At 48.6% G+C, this 23,205-nt stretch overlaps 1 protein-coding gene across 1 annotated transcript in view; it reads right to left on the bottom strand.

Moving 5' to 3' along the window:
- Positions 1-23,205, bottom strand: part of LOC126234602 (uncharacterized) — a 254,873-nt gene that overhangs the window by 147,101 nt on the left and 84,567 nt on the right. The gene's annotated exons all lie outside the window — the stretch shown is intronic.

The following is a 23,205-nucleotide window of genomic DNA, read 5'->3' as shown; positions in this document are numbered from 1 at the left end:
CGATTTCGAGCAAACTTTAAACTTAATTTCAAACCTTTTTCTAAACTTTTTCGCTTACATACTTAGAATGAAATAGTTGCATAGCAGAATAATTTAGTTATATTTTAAAAAAATTTAAGTTCTACCAGGAGAGCTCAGAACAGGGAAGGCTAGCTCTGCGCAGATACGCGATACGGAATGTCAACTAGATGTACCACCTGCGTAACGGACACGTCGGGGCATCAAGCGAGCATTGTCGCACAACCTCCGAGCTAGGAATGCGGAAACTTACACCTCGCAGTACGATGTAACACTTCGTAACTTCAGCACCACTGCAAATTCAAACTCAGGCAGGAAGAACCCAGCTCGGCGACCAGAATGTAATTACTTCATGACCACAGCAAGATAAGGAGTACTGGTAGGAGCGAAAAACGAGGGCAAATGCGTTCACACACAAAGGGCCACGATATCGTAGGCACAGTCTCGGGCATTTAAATAACGCGGCATTCCGAACTCTAAGACACATCCAGTCGTGCTGCCATTCTGTCGGCGTACTAGAAAGAGAGAGAATGGCGGCATACTCAGCTTCAGTGAAATCACGGCAAGCTGATTGATGATGGTGTGCCTGCAATTTGCTTGTTGACCAACACCGAGACGCAGCCAACCAAATGGATACTATAGCCGTGATTTGCCACTGCTGCCTGCTGAATCATCAAGGATGAAAAGGCTGGTGAGTGGCCTGCCCTCCTCCAGTATGGGTTATAGCGGATGGTCTACAAGCTGTGATCTCTACACCGCCAAGGTGTGACGCGTTTGCGCAGCCCCCTGACCGACTCCTGTACATCTGCTGCGGTCTTGGTCGATCCATAATGGATAACCAGGGTCTAGTCTTCACGAAAACGGACATCGTGGACCAGAATCAGCTGACCACACATCTGAACGTGCGACGTGCTGCCTTCGAGAGCACTGAGATGGAAATCGCACTATATCACAGAATGATTGGCAGGCGAAGCGTCGTCCTCCCTACAGTGCCACTGCTGTGGCGTTGGCCTGCGGGGCGACGTCTCGTCTCACTGACGAGGTGTCAACACTTCTGGTTACGCCTGGTGGCCGACCACTTTCTGGCTCCGTAAACACAACACGAGAAATTGACTGATTGGGTTTGAAGGGACCAAACAGCAAGGTCATCAGTCCCTTGTTTAAAATGTGGTCCATTCAGACAGATTGACATCTCAGAAAAGTCAGAACGATAAAAGGTAAAAAGTTAAAAAACGTAGAAGTCGTGCTGTCAATGGTAAAAACAAAATGAGGGAAGTCTGCAAGTGAGCAACCCCACAGCTATGCTAGAGGCAGGACATATCCCACCTCTGATGCAGAACAAACAAGACCACCAACTATTCAAAAGCATTCAACAGCTAGAATTTAGAAGTGCGTATTGTAGAAGACTTACCAATTCTAAAAAGTGATAAAAACAGAGTAAAAGGGAAAGAAAATAGGATCTTGGCCAGGGAGGGGAGTCAGGAATCTCCAAACACAGCTTACAGTGGGAGACATCCCAACCCTCACCTCCCTGCCCCTACTCCAGAGTGAGATTAAAAACCTTAAAACTGAGAATAAAAACCACTTACACAGAGGAAACTGAGAACCAGTTCGACCATCCAGGAATCGTCTGCTAATATTAAAGCTGAAGTTCGGGGAAGTCTGTACTTAGTATGCAGAGCCAAATTAAGGGGCCATTCCACCAAGATGTGGGCTACTGACTGGAAGGCTCCACAACCACAAAGTGGGGATGGCTCATTACACAAAAGAAAACCATGGGTCAGCCTGGTATGGCCAATGCGGAGACGACACAGGATGGTAGAGTCCTTTCGGGAGAGGCAGAAGGAAGAACGCCACGGGACAGGTGTCACCTTAATCGCATGAAGTTTATTAAACAGGGAGGTAGCCTCCCAAGAGTTGCCCATGATTGTGTGAAGTGAAATTTGATGTGAAGCCGTAAATCCGCTGCAGGAGGGGTGACAGAGAAAGAGGGGGGGTGGGGGGTAAGTGACCGCTCCACCAGCCAAAGTATCAGCAAGCTCATTACCTGGGATACCCACATGGCCAGGGACCCAAAGGAAGTCAACCGAACAAGCAGCATATTGACGATCAGTGAGACGGTCATGAATGGCCGAGACCAAGGGATGGCGGGAAAAACACCGGTCAATAGCCTGAAGGACACTCATTGATTCTATACATAACAAAAACGCGGTGGAGTTGGGAATGTTTAATAAAGGTAAGGACCTGGGAAGTTGCCCTCAATTCCGCAGTAAACACCCCACATATAGATGGCAGATGATGATTTTTCCGTACAAACAGAGGACATGAAGGCATATCCCACACAATCAGCATATTTAAAGCCATGGGTGTAAAAAACAACAGCATCCCGAAACTCCCATAAAATTCGGCGGAAAAAACAACAGAACACCATCAGGGGAATGGAATCTTTTGGACCTCGGCGGAGATCCAGCCGAATCCGGAGCCAAGGAACTATTAAGGGGAGGGGGTGTTGGGAAGGGAACACGAGAGACAGGACAAAGAAGGAAGATGAAAATTACGGAGCCCAACCAGTAAACCCGCCCGAGGGCGAGAATCAGGAGGGCGACGTCCTTTGTCTGGGAACAGGATAGAATAGGAACGATGAGCGGGAGAGGAACGGACAGCGATTGCATAAGAAACCAGAAACTGGGACCGCCGAACTGAAAGGTGGGGGAGGGGGGGGGGGAGATCCCAGGTTCAACCAGGAGACCATCAACAGGGCTAGTACGGAAGGCACTGGTGGCCAAACTGATACCACGATGGTGGACCGGATCCAGGAGGCACAGTGTGGAAGGAGCAGCTGAACCATAAACTTGACAACCATAGTCCAAGCGAGACAGCACTAAAGCCAGATAAAAGCGGAGAAGGATGGAGCGGTCCGCACCCCAAGAGGTGTGGGCAAAGAAGTGAAGGACATTGAGTTTACGGAAACATACTACCTTCAGAAGTCTGATATGAAGCAGCCAAGTGAGCTTGTTGTCGAAACGAAGACCCAGGAAACGAATCTGTGGGACCACAGGTAATCATTGTACATTGAAGTAGAGCTCCAGATCGGGGTGGACAGTAGTACGGCGATAGAAGTCGACCAACCGCGATTTTAAAGGAGAGAATTAAAACCTTTGTGAGAGGGTCCATGCAGAGGCACCTGCCGTTCTGCAGAAGCCATCGAAGAGGAACTAACTCAAATGCATAAATCATCCACATACAGAGCAGGGGTGACCAAAGGACCGACAGAGGCCACAAGTCCATCTATAGCAATGAGGAAAAGAAGTACACTCAATACGGATCCCTGTGGGATGCCATTCTCCTGGGTCCGTGGAGAACTAAAAACAGTACCAACCCGAACCCTGAACGACCGATGGCGGATAAAAATCGGGAGTGGGCCCTGAAGATCCCTCTCATGAAGTGTAAGATTTGGTGGCGTCAAGCCATGTCATAGGCCTTGCGAAGGTCGAAAAATACTGCAACCAAACGGCGGCGCTGGGAAAAAGCCTGCCGAACTACGGATTCCAATCGAAGTAAATGATCGATCGGAGACCGTCCCTCTTGGAAGCCACACTGGCAAGGGGACAAAATATCCCGAGATTCGAGGACGCAATCGAGGCAACGGGTTGTAGCTTGCAAACAACGTTTGTCAGACTTATAGGTCGATAGCTTTCGACAAACAGGGGGCTCTTACCAGGCTTAAGGACAGTAACCACGATGCTATACTTCCACTGAGAAGGGAAGTCATCCTGGAGCCAAATACGGTTAAACACTGAGAGAAGACGTTGTGGAGCACTGAGATGTTGAAGCCCTGATATCACCCACTCCAATCATGGGCTCTCCCCATGGCCGCCACTGGCACAGCGGCCATTGCCGGGAGTTCCGATGCTCCAGGACTACAGGCAACCACTCCTAGGCTTTCATGAGGTGGTCACAGCTCAGGTATCAGAAGTGTGATCCCTGCGTTTTCAGGGGGCTCAACCAAAAGGGAACATAGCGACCACACCGCATGAGCTGGCTACCGTGCTGGCTATGCATCCTAGCATCAGTCAATGACGTGAAAGAAAAGGTGGAAGGAACTAGAAGGGCACACGTCGGAGACACTAGGTAGGGTGCTCTTCCCCAGATGGCTCACTACGGAATAGAAATTTAGTAATGGAGGTAAAACCCCAGGGGGGAAACAGGGAATGCCAAAAGGATGAGGTGATTACGCAACAAAACCAAATTGCAAAACCAACATAACTAGGAGGATAGCGGAGCCAACATAAGCAAGGACACCAAGAGATGGAGAGGAAAGGGCGAAGGGGAAGGAGCAAGGAGAGGAAAGGAGGGGAAGGGCAAGGAAATGCAGCCTGGAAAGAAGGAAGGCTGCAATAGCTCGGGGCTCCGTGCTCGCCACGCACGTACCCACCAAAGGACCGTGAGCACCATGGGGGGGGGGGGGGGGGAGAACCACGTGAAAAAAAATGTTATTGCAGCTACCACTGTCACCGACACGGCATAAACTAGATCAGCCACTCATCCACACACTATTCCTAGCCTCCTGCTCACAATGCGATCCCAGCCATCCAGGTCGAAACAAAATATTTAACACATTGCCTCATACGTAAAGTAATCAGAATTGCAACTGTTTTATGCATGGGAGTTCAGTTCTTTAAGGACTGAGGTTTCCTGTCACAGTACTAACTAGCGTACTGTATACATAAATACAACATACTGTCGTCTCATACGTCTGTTTTATAACGTCACTCAATAAAGGTGAAATACTGGACCGTTCCAACTATGACATCAAGCGACATCCCAATCGCGGTCAGAATGCACGCACTGATAGCTGTGTGCAGGGAGCTAGACAAAATAAGCTAGGAATGGCTCTGTATATTTAATGGAAAACTCTTATTGACAAACCCAGATTAATTCTCTGCACTACTGTATTTAAGAAATCAGAGGGATGCTAGCATCGATATGAATCTCGTGAGAGGGGGTTAAACTACTACTCACTACCCCTAAATCCATAGTTGAAAGTCCTCTAAGTAATCTCAGGAAGAGAGAGCGATTCAACCACTGGAGCAGAACGTATACACCACGAACTGACAACTAGCAACTTGCGCTGATAATTTCCGTAACAACGGGAACTAAGTTTAACGTCATTAGGCCGCAACACGTTCAAATTTCAATGGACACAAATCCGATTTATTTTCTTCAATTGAACATCGTCAAGTCCGCTTCGTTTAGTGAACGGTTGTAAGGTGCCTCTTACGTGAGGAAGACATTTTTACCAGTTTTAATAAATTATTGTCTGTTATTGATGTATTCACGATAGTTAGGAAGTGCTGTAGTCCGTAGCCGGCCATGAATCGGAGAGCACTTCCCACGCTGGCTGGCTAGGTGACGAAGCGACCGTATGTCGCGCGTAGTGGGGTGGGGCTCGGCGCTGGACCGTAGCAACAAGCGTTAGCCTGGGAAATATACATGACGGGAAGTACCGCCATCTTGGCGCCAAAGTCACCGATTTTGTTTATTTATATTTAATGATTAAAGTCATTTATGACAACATGAATACTAGGAGGAGCCTCTGGATGTTTAAAACTATTTATCATAATTTTGCCTCGTTAAAATTCACACCCATTCATTAACAAACGCATATCTTAGTAAGTACGAACTTGATCGGAAATCCACGAACTGTGACGAAACTAGTAAGAGATACTGACTGCGCGCCAAAGTCGGCAGTCGGCGTTAAGAGCTCTTCCTGTCTTGTTCCACGGTAGCCATGCTCTCGGTTACGAGTAGTTTGTGACATGAGTGTTGAATTATTGATCTAATAGGAATAAAAGTGATATTACGGCATTCTGAAAGTTAATTTCGAGTAAATAGATACCCGAAAGTTGATCGACAGCAATTTCAGATAATTAGCTTCCACCGACAGAAACATCCAATGCGCCAATCAAGACTGCACGGGACGACATTTACGAGAGCTGCACCGCGCACAGGTAGGAGGAAATCCGACGACACGGCCCACCAAGGCGGATCAAGGAAGGTCCGACTTACACTCGCAAATTCCGGGTGGAAATGCGGACCAGTCATACTGTACGTCACATATATCACCCTCTACCGACTCGTTGCTAAGCTGAGTATTAACAGTATCAGTTTAGAAGCGAGGGGACCTTGCACGGTTCCTCCACCTGATTAGTATCTGCACGCTCTGATGAAAGAATCCAATCATAATCGAGAACCTGCACTCGCCCTAAAAGATCAGTCACTCATGGAAAAAAGGGAAAGGAATAAATAGATACCATGCCCTTGCACAGGGACCACACTTCAGATTCTTGTAGTACCTTCCATATTTGAAAATGACTGTCGGTCGTGAAGGCCGACTAACTGCTGATCTCTGGTAAATGTTTGGAAGCACCATGTCGTCCATACAGAGCCCGCAACTTGCCAGGGCAGCAAAGCTAATCTTGCTTCAGAAGCTGCAAACTGCTCCACGAAATTGCTTAAGATTAGCCCTTTACACAATCCGACCCAGGAATAGAACCCAGACATTTCCATTGGCTGGTTTTCCTCCCGATAATAGAACCTACGTAGCCGGTGCTGCTTCTTACAAGGACTTGTGGAATAATCTTTCCCCGGCCACAGCCCATTGAGGAGGATTACAAAAAGAGCGATTATTACCTTCAGGCCGAAAAAAACCCTTTCCATTGCTACCGGTAACTGGCCCTGACGACCACAACAGAGAACAATGCGTTCATAAAGTCGGTGCCAGGAAATCATTTTACGGTAATTGGTTGAGGCGGGATATGGGACTAACCAGTGAGGTCATCAGTTCCGCGATTCCAAAGTTACTTGCGGTAGAGAGAACGCTCGCTAGAAGTGGACGAATCCAATCAGAGTGGCAAAACTGTTAAACGAGGAAGTTGAAACACACACACACACAGTGGAAAGCATAAAATGGTAGACCACATCTTAAACGGAGGTATAAAAGAGCAGTCTTTGCACGGGGAAGTGATCATGGGTCCCAGACTGAGATAGCATGAAGAAAGGCCCCCACCACAACCACCCTGCCCCTGCTCCAGGAGTGAAGCAAAACCATGTATCTGAAAATAAAAACCACTTTCACGGAGGAAACAAAACCAGATCAACCATCCGTGAATCGTCTGCTAATATTAAAGCTAAGAAATCTGGAAGAGTATTCTTAGCACAAAGGTTCAAAAGACGGGGGCATTTCACCAATATATGGGATACCGTCAGTCTGGCTCCACAGCCACATTGTGGGGGCGGCTAATTATGCAAGAGAGAACAATGAGTGAGCCTGGTATGAGCAATGCATAGTCGGCATAAGGCAGTGGACTCCTTCCAAGAGCAGTGAACGTGGAGGCCATGCAAAGCAAGCCCTGGCATTGGGCCCCTAGCGGCCTATCCAGCGCTTGGGTACAGTGAAGTTCAACCAATCTAGCGGATTGCGGCGGAAACATTGCGCGCTGCGCTGGCGCTCTGGTGCCGAACACAACTGAGTTGCTCTTTCATTTGCCGTATCATTTATATCTGTAAGTTTAATGTAATAAATATTATAAAGCGTTAAAACGCCGATATTTAAACACCCTGCATTGGTCCATTTTTATGAGAATTTTTTTGTATATAAAAGTAATTTTCAGACAAAAAGACGTTGAAAAACGTTTTTGACAAATCATTTCGGACATACTGGCAAGTTACTTTAACATTACATTTCTTTCAGATCATCAATCAAATCTTACCAGAATACAATATCCATGGTAAGACATTAATAGTGTTTACAGAAAACGCTGCAATTACGAAGAAACTGCCTAAAGCTTAAGGATTCGACATTCACCCTGTTTTGCCCACTGCAACAACTTAACAGCAAAAGATTGTTTCAAAGCAGAAACATTTTTTAAATTTTTTTATTGAAAACAAAGGCTATTGCGACTTTCTTTCATAGCTACACTAGCCAATGACAAACTGCGCAATGTTCAAAAAGGAGCAAACAAGAGCTGTGACTCATACCAGAGGTACTGCCTGGATTGAACAGATCATGCCATATGCTCAAAAGAATTTTAGAAGTACGAAATGGGTTTGATATTGCGATCAATGAAAGTTCAAAAGCACTGCCTACCTTCATAGCAGAAAATTACTTATCTATACAAGAAAGAATAGGTCATCTTTAACCTTTTTAAGTAGCAACAACAACAATCTCAGGGGATTCATACATCATCAAAACTTAATTATACCTTTTATAGGAGGTATTGCTGCAAATTTTTCATACTTCTAAAGCACCTTAACAGCTAATGAAGGACTAAGCGTTCTGGATTCCTTGATTAAGTCAGTCAATGAAAGAGTGAAACCATTTAACACATTGACTGTTGATATGCTTTGTGACATAAGATCCTACGTTTAAAGAGCAGTGCTAATACGGCTACTGACACATGTAACAGTTTGAAATCGCAAGATCTAACAGCATAACGTCGGTGTCGTTACACCAGTCAGTGAGTCCTTAACTAATCGACGTCAATATTATGAAAAGCCTGTAAGAGACAAGCGTGGTTGAATATTGTGAAAATCTTCTAGTATGTTGCGTGTAACGGCCATTAAATTTTTGTCGTGTCCAGCGACTTCCGTTCTTGTAGAGGGGGTTTTCTCCAAGGCAGGATAAATAATTTCTTAAAAACGCCACAGACTAAAGGAGAAGAATTTAAACAGCTTACATATATTTTTTAGTATTTTATTTTAAACAACGGACTAAAGGACAAAAATTTAAATACCTTTTTATAAAACAAAATCTGCATATTTTGTACTGTTGTATTTTAAGCAATAAACATTCTTAGAAAGCTAATTTTCATTTGAAATACCTGCCAAAAACAATCGATAGTATTTCGAAATTCCATCGATGGTATCGGATGTGTCAACTATCTATGTTTAAGTAACACTAATTCCCATTCAGTAAAGGGTTCATTGTAAGACAGCTTGGTGGGTGTTGAAACAGAGGAGGGGGCGGGGGGGTCTGTTCAACTCAGCGTTTCTGCTGGAGGATGGTACGATGATAGGAAGAGGACGCCGATGCTGCTGCAAAGTACACTACTGGCCATTAAAATTGCTACACCAAGAAGAAATGCAGATGATAAACGGGTATTCATTGGACAAATATATTACGAGGTGCGGCTAGAAAAAAACCGGACTGATGCTGGAAAAAACATTTATTTACAATTATTTACAATTTCATATTATCTCCTTCAATGTACTCTCCTCCTCGGTCTCTACACCGCTCCATACGAATTTTCCACTGTTCATAGCAATGCTGCAGATCATTTTCGGTAAGTCCATACATTACTTCCGTCGCTTTTTCTTTTACTGCTTCAACAGTCTCAAATCTAGTTCCTTTCAAAGCTGACTTGACTTTAGGGAAAAGAAAAAAGTCACAGGTGGCCAAATCAGGTGAGTAGGGTGGATGATCTAAGATGGGAATGTTGTGTTTTGCCAAAAACGTCTTCACTGACAACGCACTGTGAGCTGGGGCATTGTCTTGGTGAAGGATCCATGACTTTTTTCTCCACAAATCGTTCCGTTTTCTCCGTACTCGCTCACGTAGGGTAGCCAGGACGCTAATGTAGTAATGCTGATTCACTGTTTGTCCCTCTGGTACCCAATCAATGTGCACAATCCCTTTGATGTCAAAAAAAACAATCATCATTGCCTTGAATTTCGATTTTGACATTCGTGCTTTTTTTTGTCGTGGAGAACCAGGAGTTTTCCAATGCATCGATTGGCGTTTAGTTTCGGGATCGTAAGTAAAAAACCACGATTCATCGCAAGTAATAACATTTTGTAAGAAGGTGGGATCACTTTCAATGTTTTCCAGGATGTCAGAACAAATCATTCTTCGGCGTTCCTTCTGTTCAATTGTGAGACACTTTGGAACCATTTTTGAACACACTTTGTTCATGTTGAAACTTTCATGAAGAATCTGCCTAACACTTTCCTTGTCAACTCCTGTTAACTCAGACACTGCTCTGATTGTTAAACGGCGATCTTGTCGAACAAGTTTACCGATTTTTTCAATGTTTGCATCAGTTTTTGCTGACAATGGTCTGCTAGTGCGAGTGTCATCACTGGTGTCTTCGCGGCCATCTTTAAATCGTTTAAACCACTCAAACACTTGTGTTCGCGATAAACAATCATCGCCGTACACTTGTTGTAACATCACAAACGTTTCACTTGCAGATTTTCCTAGTTTGAAACAAAATTTGATGTTAACACGCTGTTCTTTCTGTACACTCAACATTTTCCGACGCACAGACAAAACGTCAACTACTTAAAACAGACGCCACGGGCAGACTGAGTGCAGGAGGTAGATGAAACTCGAGCAGTAGGCGGAGCGAGAGTCACGTGACAGGCCACGCGACTTTCAGCCTTATTGCATTCGTTTTATTGTTTCACCAGTACTAGTCCGGTTTTTTTCTAGCCACACATCGTACACTAGAACTGAAATGTGATTACATTTTCACACAATTTGGGTACATAGATCCTGAGAAATCAGTACCCAGAACAACCACCTCTGGCCGTAACAACGGCCTTGATACGCCTGGGCATTGAGTCAAACAAAGCTTCGATGGCCTGTACAGGTACAGCTGATCATGCAGTTTCAACACAATACCACAGTTGGTTGGTTGGTTGGTTTGGGATATTAAAGGGACCAGACTGTGACGGTCATCGGTCCCTTTTTCCGAAAAACTAAAACCACCCAAAGACAATAAAAACGAACAGCAGGAAAGACGTCAGACGACACAGGACAAGAAATACTCCTACAGAGATCAGACAAAACAAATTAAAACCACACAGTGTGTGACAGTGGTTGGCCGACCAGAGAGATAAAAATGAAAAGCCAACCACCGAGAACACATTAAAAAACTCAGCGTAAAATCGTAGGCCAATGGCCAGAATCGACACAAAAGAACAGAACAAACACTCAGAGTAAACGATAATAACCCCCTGCCCGAATAAAACGTAAAACTAATCCAGCCATAACAGGGTCATCAGATAAAAGGGCTGGGAGCGTATCAGGCAGCGCAAATGTCTGCCTGACCACAGCTAAAAGGGGGCAGGCCAACAAAATGGGGGCCACTGTCAAAGCTGCCCCGCAGCGACATAGAGGGGGGTCCTCCCGGCGCAGTAAATAACTGTGTGTCAGCCGGGAGTGGCCAATGCGGAGCCGACAAAGGACGACCGAGTCCCTGCTGTTGGCTCGCATGGATGACCGCCACACAGTCGTCGTCTCCTTAATGGCACGGAGTTTATTGGGCGTGATCCGATCGCGCCATTCAGCGTCCCAAAGCGCAAAAACTTTTCGGCGGAGGACTGCCCGCAAATCAGTCTCTGGGAGGCCAACATCCAGAGATGGTTTACTCGTGGCCTCTTTCGCCAGGCGGTCAACATGTTCATTGCCCGGGATACTGACATGACCGGGGGTCCACACAAAGACCACAGAGCGGCCGCAACGGGCAAGAGTATGCAGGGACTCCTGGATAGCCATCACCAGACGAGAACGAGGGAAACACTGGTCGAGAGCTCGTAAACCGCTCAGGGAATCACTACAGATAACGAAGGATTCACCTGAGCAGGAGCGGATATACTCTACGGCACGAAAGATGGCGACCAGCTCAGCAGTGTAAAGGCTGCAGCCATCCTGCAAGGCACGTTGTTCGGAATGGTCCCCTAGAGTGAGCGCATACCCGACACGACCAGCAACCATCGAACCGTCAGTGTAAACAATGCCAGAGCCCTGATACGTGGCCAGGATGGAATAAAAGCGGCGGCGGAAGGCCTCTGGAGGGACTGAGTCCTTCGGGCCCTGTGCCAAGTCGAGCCGAAGGCAAGGGCGAGGAACACACCATGGGGGTGTATGCAAAGTGGCCCGGAAAGGAGGTGGAACAGTGAAAACCCCAAGCCCGGAGAGAAGCTCTCTGACGCGGACCGCGATTGTACAACCAGACCGGGGCCGACGTTCTGGCAGATGGACGACCGATCGCGGGAACAGGAGATGATAGTTTGGATGCCCGGGCAAACATAAAACATGGGCAGCATAAGCAGCCAGCAAACGTTGGCGCCGGAACCGCAGGGGAGGGACACCTGCCTCCACTAGTATGCTGTCCACAGGGCTGGTGCGGAAAGCACCAGTGGCAAGCCGTATGCCGCTGTGTGGGATTGGGTCCAGTACCCGCAGCGCAGATGGGGATGCTGAGCCATAAGCCAGGCTCCCATAATCCAGACGAGACTGAATTAACACCTGGTAGAGCCGTATCAGGGTAGATCGGTCGGCGCCCCAGCAGGTGTGGCTCAAGCATCTCAGAGCATTTAGATGCCGCCAACACGCCTGTTTAAGCTGCCGAATCTGAGGCAGCCAAGTCAGCCGGGTATCAAAAACTACACCCAAAAACCTGTGGGTCTCCACCACAGCAAGGAGTTCGTCGGCAAGATAAAGCCGCGGATCAGGATGGACTGTTCGGCGCCAGCAGAAATGCATAACGCAGGTCTTGGCAGCCAAAAACTGAAAACCATGCGCTACAGCCCAAGACTGCGCCTTGCGGATAGCGCCCTGTAGCTGACGTTCAACAGCTGCAATGCCAGTAGAGCTGTAGTAAAGGCAGAAGTCGTCAGCATACAGGGAAGCGGAGACAGAATTTCCCACGGCCACAGCGAGCCCGTTGATGGCTATTAAAAACAGGCAGACACTTAAAACAGAACCCTGTGGCACACCGTTCTCCTGGACATGGGAGGAACTATACGAGGCCGCGACTTGCACGCGGAAGGTACGATACGACAGAAAATTGCGGATAAAAATCGGCAGAGGACCCCGAAGACCCCATCCATGAAGCATAGAAAGGATGTGATGACGCCATGTCTTATCGTATGCCTTCCGCATGTCGAAAAAAACAGCGACCAGGTGCTGACGGCGGGCAAAGGCAGTACGGATGGCAGACTCCAGGCTGACCAGATTGTCGGTGGCGGAGCGGCCTTTACGGAACCCACCCTGAGACAGAGCCAGAAGGCCCCGAGACTCCAGTACCCAATTCAAGCGTCGGCTCACCATCCGTTCAAGCAACTTGCAAAGAACGTTGGTGAGGCTAATGGGACGGTAGCTGTCCACCTCCAGAGGGTTCTTTCCAGGTTTCAAAACAGGGATGACAATGCTTTCCCGCCATTGCGACGGAAACTCCCCCTCGACCCAAAGACGGTTGTAAAGATCGAGGAGGCGCCGCTGGCAGTCCACTGAAAGGTGTTTCAGCATCTGACAGTGGATGCCATCTGGCCCAGGAGCGGTATCAGGGCAAGCGGCTAGGGCACTGCGAAATTCCCACTCACTCAATGGAGCATTGTAAGATTCTGGGTGGTGGGTGCAAAACGAAAGGCTCCGACGTTCCATCCGCTCTTTAATGGAGCGGAAGGCCAGTGGGTAATTGGAAGAAGCGGAACTAAGAGCAAAATGCTCTGCCAAGCTGTTGGCGATTTCGCCGGAGTCTGTACAAACTGCTCCATTCAGTGAGAGCGCAGGGACGCTGACAGGTGTCCGATAGCCATACAGGCGTCGGATCTTGGCCCAGACCTGCGATGGAGAGACATGGAGGCCACTGGTGGACACATACCGCTCCCAGCACTCCTGCTTGCTTTGGCGGATAAGGCGGCGGGCCCGCGCACGCAGCCGTTTGAAGGTGATGAGGTGTTCAATGCAGGGATGTTGCTTGTGACGCTGTAGCGCCCGCCGGCGATCTTTAATCGCTGCAGCCATCTCAGGCGACCACCAAGGCACAGTCCGCCGCCGAGGGGACCCAGAGGAACGGGGAATGGCAGATTCGGCGGCAGTAACGATGCCGGTGGTGACCGATTGAACCACCGCATCAATGTCATCATTAGAGAGAGGCTCAGTAGCGGCAGTGGAGGAGAACAAGTCCCAGTCAGCCTTATTCATAGCCCATCTGCTAGGGCGCCCAGAAGAGTGACGTTGTGGTAGTGACAGAAAGATCGGAAAGTGGTCACTACCACACAGGTCGTCATGCACACTCCATTGGACAGACGGTAAGAGGCTAGGGCTACAGATTGAAAGGTCAATGGCGGAGTATGTGCCATGCGCCACACTGAAGTGTGTGAAGGCATCATTTAAAATCTAGAGAACGAGTTGCGACAATAAATGCTCAACGGTGGCGCCTCGACCTGTTGCCACTAACCCACCCCACAGAGGGTTATGGGCGTTGAAGTCGCCCAATAGCAAGAAAGGTGGCGGCAATTGGCTATCAGCGCAGCCAGGACATGCTGCGAGACATCACCATCCGGTGGAAGGTAAAGACTGCAGACGTTAACAGCCTGTGGCGTCCACACCCGAACAGCAACAGCCTCTAAAGGTGTTTGGAGAGGGACAGACTCGCTGTGCAGAGTGTGAAGGACATAGAGGCAGACGCCACCAGACACCCTTTCATATGCTGCCCTGTTCTTATAATAACCCCGATAGCCACGGAGGGCGGGGGTTCGCATTGCTGGAAACCAAGTTTCCTGAAGAGCAATGCAGAAGAAAGGGTGAAGGCTGATAAGTTGGCGGAGCTCAGCTAGATGGTGGAAGAAACCGCTGCAGTACCACTGGAGGATGGTATTGTCCATAGCAGAGAAAGGCGTGACGGGACTGGGAGGGCAGATTACGCCACTGGGTCACCTGCTGCCTCCGATGGAGCACCCGTGGAAGTGCTATCCAGTGCATCTGAGGGATCTGTGAGATCGAGGTCCTCAGCGGGCGCAAGGATCTCCACCTCATCCTCAGACACAGAGCTTTTAGGTAGCGGTGGAGTAGGTGCCACCGCAGGTGTCTTGGACTTACGGGCCTTCAAAGTCGTTTTCTCTCACTGTTCCTTTGGTTGCCGTTGTTGAGAGGGCTTATTGGAGTCAGTCTCCAGGAACGAAGAGGATCACGAAGCCCGTCGACCAGCGACCTGTGGCTTCTTCAGCCACTGGTTGGTGTCTGCTGTGCCGCTGGTAGGAACCTGGGAAGGGAGTGACCCAAGGGATCCCTTCCGAGCGAGAGAAGCCGAAGAAGACTTACGCTTCTCCAGCTTAGAAGTGGGGACTGGTGTCCCCAATGGTTTAGTGGGTGCTGCTCCCGAGGTAGATGGTGTGGGAGCAACAGCGAGAGAAGGGGCCCCCATCGTCAAGGGGGCAGGTGAGGTGCTCTGACTCAGAGCTGACTGTATATCTTGCAGCTGAAGGAGCTGGAGCAGGAGTGACAGTGGAGGCATAAGATGACATCATGCGCACGGGATGTAGCCGTTCAAATTTCCGCTTAGCCTCAGTGTAAGTCAGTCGGTCCAGGGTCTTATAATCCATGATTTTGCGTTCTTTCTGTAAGATACTGCAGTCCGGCGAGCAAGGGGAATGAGGCTCTCCACAGTTGACCCAGATGGGAGGCAGAGCACATGGAGTATTGGGATGAGATGGGTGTCCACAATCTCGACATGTGAGGCTAGAAGTACAGCGAGAGGACATGTGACCGAACTTCCAGCACTTAAAGCACCGCATCGGGGGAGGGATATAGGGTTTGACGTCACACCGGTAGACCATCACCTTGACCTTCTCTGGTAATGTATCACCTTTGAAGGCCAAGATGAAGGCACTGGTAGCTACCTGATTGTCTCACGGACCCCGACGAACACGCCGGACGAAATGTACACCTCGGCGCTCTAAATTGGTGCACAGCTCGTCATCAGACTGCAAAAGGAGGTCTTTATGGGAAATAACACCCTGGACCATATTTAAACTCTTATGTGGGGTGATGGTAACGTGAACATCCCCCAACTTGTCACAGGCAAGTAACCTGCGTGACTAGGAAGAGGATGCCGTTTTTATCAAAACGGACCCAGAGCGCAGTTTGGACAAGCCCTCCACCTCCCCAAACTTGTCCTCTAAATACTCTACAAAGAACTGAGGCTTCACGGATAGAAACGAGTCACCATCAGCTCTGGTACAGACGAGATACCTGGGCGAATACACGTCACTGTCATTCATTGCCTTTCGTTCCTCCCATGGTGTGGCCAGGGATGGGAACGATTTGGGGTCATAAACGTTAGCTTTAAAATGAGCCCTCGAACGCTTAGAGACTGCTGGTGGCTGGCCGCCAGCGAGAGATCATGTACCACGCTTCATTGCGGGTCATCCGCCCTGATGCCACCTACTCCGACCAAGGGCTCTCCCCACGGGCGCCACCCAGCCACAGCAATAGCCACCTGGCAGGATGGCCATTGCCGGGAGTCCTGATGGCCCAGGGAGATGGGCATCTACTCCTTGGCATACGTGGGGAGTTAACGGCGCAGGCATCAGTAGAGCGATCCCTGTGTTGTCAGGGGGCTACAACCAACAGGGTACATGGCGGCCCCACCACAACGGACTGGATACCGTGCTGGATCTTAGGTGCAAAAATGTCGAAGGTCGTCGTCGCAGTTAAAAGCAACTCTGCAGAGTGCAGCGTGGTAATCGCACCCAGGGACGTATCCTCGCCCAAGAGATGGAAAACGAGCGGGACACCATTGCAACGACGAAAAAGCCGGCTAAAGGTCTCAATGCACGACGGATACAGTGCACCATGTAAGGCGCCCTTCCCCAATTGGCTCGCTCTTCGGAATAATTTAGAAAGATGGAGGTCAAACCCGAGAAGGGACCATCACATAAGGCCGAAACATTTGAGACTCCTTTTAGTCGCCTCTTACGACAGGCAGGAATACCGCGGGCCTATTCTAACCCCCAACCCGCAGGGGGGCGATACCACAGTTAATCGAGAGTATTAACTGGCGTATTGTGACGAGCCAGTTGCTCGGCCACCATTGACCAGATGTTTTCAGTTGGTGAGAGATCTGGAGAATGTGCTGGCCAGGGCAGCAGTCGAACATTTTCTGTCTCCAGAAAGGCCCGTACAGGACCTGCAACATGCGGTCGTGCATTATCCTGCTGAAATGTAGTGTTTCACAGGGATCGAATGAAGGACAGAGCCACGGGTCGTAACACATCCGAAATGTAACGTCCACTGTTCAAAGTGCCGTCAATGCGAACAAGAGCTGACACAGACGTGTAACCAATCGCACCCCATACCATCACACCGGGTGATACTCCAGTATGGCGATGACGAATACACGCTTCCAATGTGCGTTCACCGCGATGTCGCCAAACACGGATGCGACCATCATGATGCTGTAAACAGAACCTGGATTCATCCGAAAAATGACGTTTTGCCATTCGTGCACCCAGGTCCGTCGTTGAGTACACCATCTTACGCGCTCCTATCTGTGATGCAGCGTCAAGGGTAACCGCACCCATGGTCTCCGAGCTGATAGTCCATGCTGCTGCAAACGTCGTCTAACTGTTCGTGCAGATGGTTTTCTTGCAAACGTTCCCTTCTGTTGACTCTGGGATCTAGACGTGGCTGCACAATCCGTTACAGCCATGCGGATAAGATGGCTGTCATCTCGACTGCTAGTGATACGAGGCCGTTGGGATCCAGCACGGCGTTCCGTATTACCGTCCTGAACCCACCGATTCCATATTCTGCTAACAGTTACTGGATCTCGACCAACACGAGTAGCAATGCCGCGATACGAAAAACCGCAATCGCGATGGGCTATAATCCGACCTTTATCAAAGTCGGAAACGTGATGGTACGCATTTCTCCTCCTTACACGAGGCATCACAACAACGTTTCACCAAGCAACGCCGGTCAACTGGTGTTTGTGTGTGAGAAATCGGTTGGAAACTTTCCTCATGTCAGGAAGTTGTAGGTGTCGTCACCGGCGCTAACCTTGTGTGAATGCTCTGAAAAGCTAATCATTTGCATAGCACAGCATCTTCTTCCTGTCAAATTTCGTGTCTGTAGCACTTCATCTTCGCAGTGTAGCAGTTTTAATGGCCAGTAGTCTATAACGTGTGTTCTGCAAGGACCAGTGGATCAGTACACAGAGCACCAAGGAGTATAAGATTCTGGACAGTTGATTGTTGCCGGTGCCCCAGAAGGCTATGGAGCTTGGACCAAACTTGCGATGAAGAGGCATACGTCCCCACCCAAGAAACATAGCGCTCCCAGCATTCCTTTTTTACTCTGCTTAATAAGGAAGCAAATCTTAGCACGGATATGCTTAAAAGCGATAGGCTTGGTCTGTGAAATCACTGCAACGCCCATAGGCAGTCCTGGATAGCGGCTGCCGCGTCCTTGGTCCACTTCAGCACCAGTCAACGACGAGGGCGACCTGTGGTTAGGGGCATAGAAGTGCCAGCAGCATGAAGAATAGCGGCAGACTCCCTGCATGATCACATCAATGCAATTCTAGAAAGAGGTATTGAAGGGCACAGTAGACATATATAAAGACCAATTGGCTCTGCAGAATGCTCAACGGGGGCCTGTCTGTGGCAGGGGAACGATAATCACCGGAAGGCGGTCACTGTCACAAAGACCATCATGGGGTATCCAATGCAGGGAAGCCAAGAGAGTAGGGGAGGAGATCGTGAGATCAATAGCAGCAAAGGTGCAATGAGCGGCACTGGAGTGGACAGGGAAACCGTCATTGATGAAACAAACCAAAGTCTGTGATAAGCTGGCCATCTGGAAGACCCCTACCCATCAAAGTGGCACCCCCCACAAGGTGTATTGAAGTCCCTGAGGAGGTGATACAGGGGCAGGAATTGCTGTATTAAGGTAGGCCTCCCTCCTACCTGGAAGGAGGTAGACACTGCAAATGGTAATTGCTGGGGGTCGTTTCCTCTCTAACCACTAGTGCTTCCAGGCACTAATGACATCAGAGTGGACCAAAATGTAGACCCCTCCAGATGATATCCTGGGGCCGGTACAGTTCTGACAGAATCCCTGATAACCACAAAACGTTGGAGAGTGGCCATCACAGAAGTGCATTTCTTGAAGAGCAAGACAAAATGCAGAATAAGAGCAAACAAGATGTACTTCCGGTTGGTAACAAGAATATCCATTGCAGGTCCACTGGATTATCATGCGGCGAGATTCCAGGTTAGACACAAAGAAGCCATGGAGAGATCATGTCGCCCGGTCAGTGGTAGTCACCAACATGGATGGGGTGACACAAATAAGACGGCAGACTCAGATTGTGAGGGGGATATGGCACCTCTGTGCACACTGGGGAGGGGGTGGGCCCTTGTCATGCAACAGAGCAGGCGACCTTGGGGCCACTGGTGATGGATCTCATGGCCAAGTCGTCAGGGAGGAGTAAAGCTGCTAGTCAGCCTTCGAAAGCTGTCATTTGGGTGTGCACACAGGTAGGGTAGGAGTCAGCAAATGGATAGCACATGGGAAATGATCGCTCGAGTAGGTGTCAGATAGGAAAGGCCACTCAAGACGATGGGCAAGCTGGACAGTGCAGAAGGATAGGTGCAAATCGGAATAGGTGTGTGAGGAGTCTGAAAGGAAAGTGGGTGCTCCTGTGTTAAGGAAGAAGAGGTTGAGTTGATTAAGATCAGCCAAGAGGGCACTTCTCTGACAGGTTCTGGGAGAACCCCAAAGTGGATGACGCACGTTGAAGTCACTAAGTAGGAGAAATGGGGGAGACAGCTGCCCAGTAAGCTTAAGGAAGTCTTCCCTGGTGACACATTGTAAAGAGGGAAAAGGTCAGGTGGGGAAAAGAAAGGCGAACTGCAACAACTTGAAGATGGGTAGTTAGGGAGATGAGTTGACTATGAATGTCATCCTATATGAGCAGTATGACGCCCCCATAAAATGGAATGCCGACCTTAGGGATAAGGTCAAAACCAACTGGGAAGAAATGTGTAAGCTCAAAGCACTCTTGAGGGCCGAGTAACAGCATGTTAAGAGTCACTGCTACAGGGAACAGACGCAGGAGGATCGTGCTCCATGAGGCCCACAGAAGCTTCAGCTTGCTTGTGCTGTTGGTCTGTGGAGTCCAATGCTGAAAAGTGATTGGTGGTGTGCACCGGCGACACGGAGGGTATCAAAGTGGCAACGCTGTCAAAGAGGAGCTTCGAGTCGGCAAAGGGGAACACCATTTGCCTTTGGTAGACTTCTTCGAACCTTTGTGGTTAGCAGAGGAAGACTCAAGTGATGGTTGGCTGGAGGGACATAAGAAGTCTTCACGATAGTACAACTACTGTCCTTTCTGGCCTACTGGTTGTGTAGCTGGTGGCTTCACCCCTTGAGGCTAGAGTTCGATGGCTTGTTGCACAGCTGGACTGGGGGACAGCAATGCTACTTTGACACTAGGCCATTTCACAATCTCAGAGCTGAATTTGAGGTCGCATGTCTGCATGGCCATGTCCTTCATGGAGTGAGAGGTCATAAGAACAGAACTATAGCTGCCAGATAGTAGAAAACAGGGCTCGGCACAAGTCAGTAACTTGCGAGCGACTGGGTAAGGCCCTTTGTCCTTTACTTGGATCTCTTGGACAGCTTGCTGATCAAGATACATGGGACAACCCCCAAAAGAGGCAGCATGGCCGACATTGCAGTTGATACAGTGGGGAGGAGGAGACAGACAATCGCCTTCATGTGGATCCCTACCACAGGTTACACACTTGGCTGGATGTCGACAAGACGTTCTAGTGTGGTTGAAGTGATGACACTAGTAGCAGTGCGTCGGGTTCGGAATGTACAGCTGGACTGTGATAATTTCATAGCCGGCTTTTATCTTGGACAGAATCACCACTCTATCAAAAGTGAGAAAAGGAGTGCAGGTGGGCACTAAGTAGGAATCTTCCTTTTTCATCACCCGATGGTTGGCAGTCACAGCCTGATCAGCGAGGTAAGATTGGATTTTGGCCTCGGTAAGACCGTCGAGCAGCCTAGTGTAAATAACACCACGGGAAGAATTCAAGGTTCTATGGGCCTCGACACGAAGATGGTAGCCATGGAGAAGCGGGGCAGCAAGCAGTTGTTGCGCTTGAGAATGAGAAGTAGCCTCCAAAAGCAAAGTGCCATTCCGTAAACGAGAGTAGGAAGTCACAGCGCAGGCAATGGAATCAACACCTTTCTGAACAATAAGCGGACCATGAGGAATGATGGTGCAGTGCGAAGGGTCTTTGAATCTCATTGCGATTACTTTTTGTAGACGTTGGATGTGAAGATGATTGGCTCATTGCGAGAAAATCCGCCCATGATTGCCAGTGTCTCCAATTGCGTGCTCCTACCAACTGGGGGTCCCTTCACAAGGGGGGCACACCTGCCTTTGGTGAAGGTTCACACCTCAGGTCACACCTCTCTAACACCTGACAGAGGGACCAATCGGCAATTTGGGAAGGTTGCAGCTCAGGCAATGACCCCTCCCTGCGCCTGGCCTGTACCAATGAGTACGTGTAAAGCCTACCTATCGACCTGGGACTGGGAATTGCGCGTTACGAAGTCACCTGTTACGCGTCAGACGCGTGGGCCGGTCTTCAGGAACGCACAGGGAGGAAGAAGAAAAGGGAGGAGGAGGAGGAGGAGGAGGAGGAGGAGGAGGAGGAGGAAAGGAACCGCAAACGTCGAAGGTGAAGAACGAGAGGAGAAGGGAAACAAAGAAAGGAAGAGGAGACGAAAAATAGTGGTGAGACTGTTCTTACATCAGCGACAGGCAATGCGGAACATTTCTAGGAACACACCAGACATTTTCCCCAAAGAAGGGGAAAAGAATTGCAAGAGGATAGACCTGCACCACGGAAGGGAAAAGATGCTGCAAAAGCTGGGGCCCCATGGTAGCAAAGCTCGGACCCGCCAGAGAGTGGCCAGCCCATGGGGGGTTCACTTTATGATGTGAGATGGTTACAGGGACGGATCTATTTTGGACGGCGGTCACATTTTATTACTGCCTGTAACCCTCTCGTCCTGAGAGAGAGAGAGAGAGAGAGGGGGGGGCGAGGAGATAGAGAATTTTAATATAATAATTGGTTTCATCAATGTTTAGAACACTAAAAATTCCAAAACACCTCAGTTATAAATACAGCATTTGTCAACAAATCATCCAAAACTGGAGCAGTACATGTCTCATGCAGTTGTTTTAAGGGGAACAGCAACGCAAAACAACTTTGACGTGAAAATCTGTGGTATGTAAAATCTAGGTTTGGACTCGTCATCAAGAGTATGTCACTTAGTACTAAGATTACAAATAAAGGTCCGCACAGACTGTAGTAAACAGGCGTGAGCGGAGTAGCCGTGCAGTCTAGGGCGTCTTGCCACGGTTCGCGCGGCTATCTCCGTCAGAGGTTTGAGTCTTCCCTCGGGCATGCATGTGAGTCTTGTCCCTGGCGTAAGTTACTTTAAGTTAGATTAAGTAGTGTGTGAGACAAGGGACCGATGACCTTAGCAGTCTGGTCCCATAGAAACTTAAGACAAAAACAGGCATGTGAACGAGCAGAGTGCTGGTTCTTTCAGTCGTTTCGGACTACGTTCGAGAAATTCAGTTTTCCTGTTATTTTTTCCTTAATAGACATGTTGGATTTTTTGTTGATAGCAGCTACATGCGTGCTTCTCTGGCCAGTCGGGCTGCTTACTCATCCAGGTGGGCAGACCTTCGGGCAAACAACTGGCAAGTAACCAGCGGTAATCATAGTTTGTAATTTTCTGGATTTCTGTATTATTTTCAAGACACTTAGTCTTCATGAACCTTTATTATCCGCAAGCTAGATAAGAAATTTGTTAATTGATAAGTGTAAACGCTTTACTTTTTTTTTTTGCACTGCTTGAAGGCCCCTCGTGTGCACGCCTGCCTGATAAAATATTTAGTTTTGGCCATACGGAGCAATTATGTGGTAAATATGAGAGGGGGGGTGGATAAAAACATGGCATGAAACACATTAGCCACATTACTTTGCATAATACGGTGTACGAAACCCAATGGCATGCAAAACAGCTTTTCTGGTGGCCGGGGGATATGAGACAATTCATCTTCTTGCTCATAGTATCAGTCCTGAACGATGGGAGATGTATGAGAAAGGGCCTTCCCGAATTTTAAGGCAGTATCACCATTGGAGAACAAACATTGTACTATTCAATGGACATGATATAATAAATTAATCGTGTTTTTATGCTTCACAGATAAAATTATGTTTAGTATCTGTGTTTCTTCATAGTCACCGTTGCTTTGGATTTCTATCTTCAACTTTGAAAATAGATGACGCACATATAGC

This window comes from Schistocerca nitens, chromosome 2 (genome assembly GCF_023898315.1).
Source record: "Schistocerca nitens isolate TAMUIC-IGC-003100 chromosome 2, iqSchNite1.1, whole genome shotgun sequence".
NCBI lineage: Eukaryota > Metazoa > Arthropoda > Insecta > Orthoptera > Acrididae > Schistocerca > Schistocerca nitens.
The sequence above is the reverse complement of the archived record's forward strand: the minus strand, read 5'-3'. Positions and strand labels throughout refer to the sequence as shown.